Below are 8,639 nucleotides of genomic sequence, written 5' to 3'. Positions count from 1 at the left end.
CGGTTTCGGTGAGCAAAGTCTTTTTTTGACGACTGAATTTTCAGTGCTTCACTAATCAATAGTGCGCAAATAAGAGGCTATATGTAATATAAGAATATATATTTTGATTCCAAAGAAATAGAGATTGTTGAGGGACCAGAATTGATATTGTGGCGTATTTGCTTCCATGTTACGTACATTGCTTAAGTTTATTACATAAATGAGTTGAAATATAAAGCTAACAAAGATCCACACTGATGTCTGTGCCTCCTCTACTTAATAGCCATAAAAAGATTAGAATCCTCCCAAATATATTACACTAGATACTAGGGCTGTGAATCTTTGGGTGTCCCACGATTCGATTTAATATCGATTCTTGGGGTCACGATTCGATTCAAAATAGATTTTTTTTCAATTCAACACGATTCTCGATTCAATAGAGATTTTTTCCCGATTCAAAAGGATTCTCTATTCATTCAATACATAGGATTTCAGCAGGATCTACCCCAGTCTGCTGACATGCAAGCAGAGTAGTAGATTTTTGTAAAAAGCTTTTATAATTGTAAAGGACAATGTTTTATCAACTGATTGCAATAATGTAAATTTGTTTTAACTATTAAATGAACCAAAAATATGACTTATTTTATCTCTGTGAAAATATTGGACACATTGTGTTGTCAAGCTTATGAGATGCGATGCAAGTGTAAGCCACTGTGACACTATTGTTCTTTTTTTTAATTTTTTTTATAAATGTCTAATGATAATGTCAATGAGGGATTTTTAATCACTGCTATGTTGAAATTGTAACTAATATTGATACTGTTGTTGATAATATTCATTTTTGTTTCACTACTTTTGGTTTGTTCTGTGTCGTGTTTGTGTCTCCTCTCAATTGCTCTGTTTATTGCAGTTCTGAGTGTTGCTGGGTCGCGTTTGGTTTTGGAATTGGATTGCATTGTTATGGTATTGCTGTGTATTGTTTTGTTGGATGATTAATTTAAAACTTAAAAAAATATTACAAATAAAAAAATAGATTTTTTAAAAATGAGAATGGATTCTGAATCGCACAACGTGAGAATCGCGATTCGATTTCGAAACGATTTTTTCCCACACCCCTACAGTATACATGCATTCATACATATTACTTTAATTTATATTTTTGTAAAAAAAAACCACACATTTTTAATGTGTTTCCGACGACTTATTTTATCTTGTAGTAGTAGTAACAGTGTTTATTTACGGAATCTGGTCAACTTCCTTAGTTTTCACTTTATCGAACTGCGGATGCAATTGATGTCAGGGCCACTTTGGGGCCTGTGCATGTTTATACCGGAGTCTGATAAAGATCACATTTTACTTGCAGTCTAAACAATCAACTGGAAAAAAATTAGATTTACAAAAAATCCGATTTGCTTCGCTTTGCCTGCTGTGTAAACGTAGTCAAAACGTCCATCTATTCTACACATATCTTTTCATGAAAAATATTTTTGTAATATATTCTGTATTATTATTTTCAATGTACACATTTTTGTCAGTTTTTAATCCTGTACTTGAATATTCATTTATAATTAAGGCAGGGATGTCCAAAATAGTTTTACCTTTTTCCAATTACATTTGACGATCTTCAGTAATTGTTAATTAAAGGCCTGATCTACTAAAGGTTTGTGTATATTAAAACTTGGGCTGTCAGCGTTAACGCGATAATAACGCATTAACTATATGTTCCTTTAACGGCGCTAATTGTTTTAACACGCGATCAACGTGCACGAGTCCTGACCCCTTTTTGACCCTTGGTCCTTTCCGTAGCATGGGGAAAAGTGCAGTTACTGTTGAGCCACAAACTCAAAAATAGCAAGCAAAAACGCACAAAGAAAAGGAGGACATTATGGATATCTCAGATCCAAAGCCATGGCGAGTCGTTCTTCCGACGAGACAAGACTATTTTATCTTTGATCGCTGTGAGACGACATCATTGGAGAAAAATCCTGCTGGCGCGTTTTGCCACTTGTGAGAGGAGGAGCTACACGTCACGTCCGCGATTACATTAGTTGAGTGCATTTACAACATAACATGTAGATTGTTACGTAACTGCTTTAGTAAGATGGAAGAAAAGCTCAGCAGAAAAAAAGATGATACAGAGGAAGTCTGGAGGCACTTTTTAATCGTAGACTTTCGTCAAACACGTCAAGACACCTATTCTCATACCAATCAAACATGCACTTCCGGCTTCACAATGCTAGTGCTAAGCGTAACATCCGCTCTAACTACAGTAACAAAATGTAAACTTGTCTTACCTTACGATCATGCTTTGTCCAAAATTTTTTGTAGCGTATTATGTGATATATGCACCCAAATAAATTTTCTGTTGCAGATTGTAATAAATTGTATATATTGTTTTATAACCTGTTTCGATTGATAGTACACATGCAATTACAGAATGTTTAGCAAGCTGAGTATTACATTTCATTAATGAATACGAATAAAACATTGTCATGTAGAGATTTAAATACCATTAACTTGTACAACATGTAATGTACAGAATATCAGAAGAATTTACTAAGGTAGTAATATCACAGATTACATTACCAAATATCTTTGACAATAAAACCATGATCTTACCAATCCAGATTCTGTTAGTAAGGCGCAAAACTGGCATCTCAAGTGTAGCTCCTCCTCTGAATACAAGTGCTCCTACAGCAGGAATACAACTTCTGTATTCCTACAAAATACAAAATATGGCAAAACACCAGCACACTGCAGGTCCAGTCCTGGTAATAAAAACTTGAAAATTATCTGTCTTGTGTACACTTACTAATGATTAATACTGTATTTACCTGCATTTATCACAATTTAATGGATGGAATTTTGAGTTAACTATAAACAAACGGCGATTAATCACAATTAAATATTGTAATTGTTTGAAAGCCCTAATTAAAACACGTGCAAACTTGACAGCGTGCACAAAGCTGATACACTAAACTTGTGTGTTTCTTAAATGAGTAAAATAAGGGGCGCAATCCATTTAGCGTGTCCATCTTCATGGTATCAAATATATAGTGTCCGCCCTGAGATGTAGGTCGTGAGTTCAAACCCCCGTCATATCAAAGACTATAAAAATGGGACCCATTACCTCCCTGCTTGGCACTCAGCATCAAGGGTTGGAATTGGGGGTTAAATCACCAAAATGATTCCCGAGCGCGGCCACCGCTGCTGCTCACTGCTCCCCTCACCTCCCAGGGGCTGAACAAGGGGATGTCAAATGCAGAGAACACATTTCACCACACCTAGTGTGTGTGTGACAATCATTGGTACTTTAATTTAACTTAAATATACTGATCATCAGAGTGCCCATAATACTGGGAAGAGAAGATGCAAATCTAATTACTTAGCACATGTCATGTGATTTATCAAGACTTAAACTGTACCGCTGCGACTGTTTTGCGTCTTTATTTAGTATGTCTCGAAAGGACGCTCAAACTGACAGTTGTTCAGAAATGGCTGAGAGAAAGGAGGCCATCACGCTGCAGCTGCATCCTACGTCTGCTTATCAACATATACAGACCGTCAATTATAAGACATATTGTTGATTCAGCAATATCATTTTATAATTGTATAGCTGCTAGATGACTTAAAGGGCTAATTAAAATTAATTCAATTGATGTGTTTTAGCATGTGCCATGGTATTTTTTTGAATGACATCCATTTTATCATATATTTAAAAAAAAAATCTTACAATATGCATTTTATTGCGACTGGAGCATACACTTGCAATTAGTGCCTGTATCTCCCTTGAATGCACCTTCAGCACGGTAAAAAAGTGCGTTCCATTGTAAAGGAAATGCAGGGCTGTTTCTATAATGTCCATAAAAGTGGTACATGTCTGCTGCATGTTTCAAAACATAGCAAAATGCAACAGGTGATATGAATACCAACATAACATAAAATAACATAACATAACATAACATAACATATAACATGGATTTCCAGTAAATGAGTGTTTCCATGGTGAAAGCTGCATAGTAAGCACACAAACCTCATTTAAACAGGGCGGTTTGCACCAGTTATCAGTTGTACACGCAGTCTTATTGTGGTGGTGTGGTGGAGGCATGGCTGGGCAGTGTCAATATGACATCATTGTATAATGTTGCATAATTGGTTTTGACGCATATATTTTCTTTAAAAATGCTACAAAAGAAAAATATGCCATACGTACACTACCGTTCAAAAGTTTGGGGTCACCCAAACAATTTTGTGGAATAGCCTTCATTTCTAAGAACAAGAATAGACTGTCGAGTTTCAGATGAAAGTTCTCTTTTTCTGGCCATTTTGAGCGTTTAATTCACCCCACAAATGTGATGCTCCAGAAACTCAATCTGCTCAAAGGAAGGTCAGTTTTGTAGCTTCTGTAACGAGCTAAACTGTTTTCAGATGTGTGAACATGATTGCACAAGGGTTTTCTAATCATCAATTAGCCTTCTGAGCCAATGAGCAAACACATTGTACCATTACAACACTGGAGTGATAGTTGCTGGAAATGGGCCTCTATACACCTATGTAGATATTGCAACAAAAACCAGACATTTGCAGCTAGAATAGTCATTTACCACATTAGCAATGTATAGAGTGTACTTCTTTAAAGTTAAGACTAGTTTAAAGTTATCTTCATTGAAAAATAAGGATATTTTAATGTGACCCCATTCTTTTGAACGGTAGTGTATATTCAAAGAGGAATCTGTGTCATTAATTATTGGTATCAACATGTCTCTTTTTTTGCTACATTATTTACTTCTGCTGTATTTTTTATGTGTTGCTGCTTTTAACACAGGCGGCATTCTGTACACCCTGGGTTTATTAACATATGTTATTCTGCCCTACCTGAATGTAGAACATTATCTATATTCGCTTGAAAATAAATCATGAGTCATTTAAAAAGGACTATAGATAGTTGAAAGTGTACTTTGGTAAAGAAGGTGAAAAGCACTATTAAGTTCACAAAAGAACTAAGTACAAAGGTGGTATCCGTGTTGTTTTTCCCTGCTCTCGTTTTTGTTGCCCTTGCGCTCTTCAATAAAGGTAAAAGTGATCTCAAATGGTAATTTGTTCATTTGATTCATCATTTATATTTTGTTTTCTGCATGTTAAACTGAGAATATTCTCTTTAAAATGTGTTTTGTTTTCATATGTTTGGGTGTCTGGATCAAATTAATTGGATTTACTTTATTTCTTCTGGAAAAAATTGTTCCTGGTTTTGTACAATTTGTTGTCTGACCTTTTGGAAAAGATTACTTAACAAACCACTGATGAGAAGCCATGTTTCTATTAGTGTTCGGAATATGCCGAGGGCCAACAAAAATGAGCTGTAAATGAATGTTTTGTACTGTATATGAAACTAGATGAGGCAATTCCTGAAGGAATTGCGTGTGAATGCTCCAATGCCGAAATTGAACTGAAATGCTGACAGAATGTAGTATGAATGTAAGAATAGTTTGAATGTTGGAGTGGTTTGAATGTTGAAGAGTTGGAATTTCCAGGAGAAACGGAATTTGGTTTCGAACTTGGGAAAGTGTTAGTAGGATGAGTGGAGTGTGTTGATGTTGGAATGGTTTGAATAGGTTGAAAAATGTGCGAATTGTGGAAGTTTAAACAATGGACTATTCGTTATGAATAGGGAAAATGTCCCTGAAAACTGGGAATTCTTGGAAATCCGGGAATATTTTTAAATTGTAGAAGGAACGCACACAATTTTGAACAGGCTGAATATTTTGGAGTTGAAATGGTTTCAATCGGATGAAAAATGTGGGAATTGTGGAACTTTGAAGAATGTCCCATTGGTTTGAATGGGAATTTCCCAAAAATGTGGGAATTTCGGTAAAAGCGCAACTTTTTTTGAAAATGGTAAACAACTTGAATAGTCTGAATGAGTTGAAATGGTTGGTGTTGAAATTTTTCAAATCGGTCAAGAAATGTTGAAGTAGTAACATGTTGAATTGAGAAATGGTGTTACGGAATTTCGGGAAAACCGGGAATTTTTCCAGTTCAAAAAACAACTTCGTTTTTTGTCCTGATTATTGTGAATGTTTTGACGGTAGAACGGTTGAAGTGGGTTGAAAAATGTGAGAGGAGTACTCGCCAGAAAAAAAGGGTGCAAATAGGGCTTTGGAAAACCAGGAATTCTAGAAAATCAGGGAATTGTTTTGAACTTGGAAAAAGGTTAGTTTGAATTTCCAGGATGGAGGAATGTGTTGAAGGTGGAATGGTTTGAATCGGTTGAAAAATGTGGAAATGGCCAGTTAATTTTGAATGGGAAAACCTGGAATTCTGGGAAATCTGGGAATTTTGGGAAAAGCGGGAATTTCTTTGAAAATGGTAAAAAAAAAACTTAAATGGTCTGAATGAGTTGAAATGGTTGGTGTTGAAATTTTTGAAATCGGTCGAGAAATGTTGAAGTAGTAACATGTTGAATTGAGAAATGGTATTACGGAATTCCTGGAATTTCTGGAAAACCTGGAATTTTTCCAATTCAAAAAAACAACTTTGTTTCTTGTCCTAATTAAGAGGAATTTTTTGACGGTGGAACAGTTGGAGTGGGTTGAAAAATGTGGGAGGAGTAGTCGCCAGAAAAAAGTGTGGAAATAGAGCTTTGGAAAACCAGGAATTGTAGAAAATCCTGGAATTTTTTTGAACTTGGAAAAAAGGGTAGTTAGAGTTTCCAGGATGGTAGAATGTGTTGAAGGTGGAATGGTTTGAATCAGTCGAAAAATGTGGAAAAGGCCAGTTCATTCTGAATGGGAAAAATGTTCCGGAAAACCTGGAAAACTGGGAATTTTGGGAAAAGCAGGAATTTTTTTGAAAATGGTAAAAAAAAAAAACTTAAATGGTGTGAATGAGTTGAAATGGTTGGTGTTGAAATTTTTTAAATCGGTCGAGAAATGTTGAAGTAGCAACATGTTGAATTGAGAAATGGTATTACGGAATTCCTGTAATTTCGGGAAAACCTGGAATTTTTCCAGTTCAAAAAACAACTTTGTTTTTCGTCTTAATTAAGAGGAATGTTTGGACGGTGGGACAGTTGGAGTGGGTTGAAAAATGTGGGAGGAGTAGTCGCCAGAAAAAAGGGTGGAAATAGAGCTTTGGAAAACCAGGAATTGTAGAAAATCCTGGAATTTTTTTGAACTTGGAAAAAAGGGTAGTTAGAATTTCCAGGATGGTAGAATGTGTTGAAGGTGGAATGGTTTGAATCAGTCGAAAAATGTGGAAATGGCCAGTTCATTCTGAATGGGAAAAATGTTCCGGAAAACCTGGAAAACTGGGAATTTTGGGAAAAGCTGGAATTTTTTTGAAAATGGTAAAAAAAAAACTTAAATGGTGTGAATGAGTTGAAATGGTTGGTGTTGAAATGTTTTAAATCGGTCGAGAAATGTTGAAGTAGCAACATGTTGAATTGAGAAATGGTATTACGGAATTCCTGTAATTTCGGGAAAACCTGGAATTTTTCCAGTTCAAAAAACAACTTTGTTTTTTGTCTTAATTAAGAGGAATGTTTGGACGGTGGGACAGTTGGAGTGGGTTGAAAAATGTGGGAGGAGTAGTCGCCAGAAAAAAGGGTGGAAATAGAGCTTTGGAAAACCAGGAATTGTAGAAAATCCTGGAATTTTTTTGAACTTGGAAAAAAGGGTAGTTAGAATTTCCAGGATGGTAGAATGTGTTGAAGGTGGAATGGTTTGAATCAGTTGAAAAATGTGGAAATGGCCAGTTCATTCTGAATGGGAAAACCTGGAAATCTGGGAATTTTGGGAAAAGCGGGAATTTTTTTGAAAATGGTAAAAAAAAAAAACTTAAATGGTGTGAATGAGTTGAAATGGTTGGTGTTGAAATTTTTTAAATCGGTCGAGAAATGTTGAAGTAGCAACATGTTGAATTGAGAAATGGTATTACGGAATTCCTGTAATTTCGGGAAAACCTGGAATTTTTCCAGTTCAAAAAACCACTTTGTTTTTCGTCTTAATTAAGAGGAATGTTTGGACGGTGGGACAGTTGGAGTGGGTTGAAAAATGTGGGAGGAGTAGTCGCCAGAAAAAAGGGTGGAAATAGAGCTTTGGAAAACCAGGAATTCTAGAAAATCCTGGAATTTTTTTGAACTTGGAAAAAAGGGTAGTTAGAATTTCCAGAATGGTAGAATGTGTTGAAGGTGGAATGGTTTGAATCGGTTGAAAAATGTGGAAATGCAGGAAGTTTGAAAAATGTCCCGGAAAACCTGGAATTCTGGGAAATCTGGGAATTTTGGAAAAAGCGGGAATTTCTTTGAAAATGGTAAGAAAAAACTTAAATGGTCTGAATGAGTTGAAATGGTTGGTGTTGAAATTTTTGAAATCGGTCGAGAAATGTTGAATTGAGAAATGGTATTATGGAATTCCTGGAATTTCGGGAAAACCTGGAATTTTTCCAATTCAAAAAACAACTTTGTTTTTTGTCCTAATTAAGAGGAATTTTTTGACTGTGGAACAGTTGGAGTGGGTTGAAAAATGTGGGAGGAGTAGTCGCCAGAAAAAAGTGTGGAAATAGAGCTTTGGAAAACCAGGAATTGTAGAAAATCCTGGAATTTTTTTGAACTTGGAAAAAAGGGTAGTTAGAATTTCCAGGATGGTAGAATGTGTTGAAGG

The sequence above is a fragment of the Entelurus aequoreus genome, linkage group LG26, assembly GCF_033978785.1.
Source record: "Entelurus aequoreus isolate RoL-2023_Sb linkage group LG26, RoL_Eaeq_v1.1, whole genome shotgun sequence".
Lineage (NCBI taxonomy): Eukaryota > Metazoa > Chordata > Actinopteri > Syngnathiformes > Syngnathidae > Entelurus > Entelurus aequoreus.
This window is presented reverse-complemented; position numbering follows the sequence as displayed.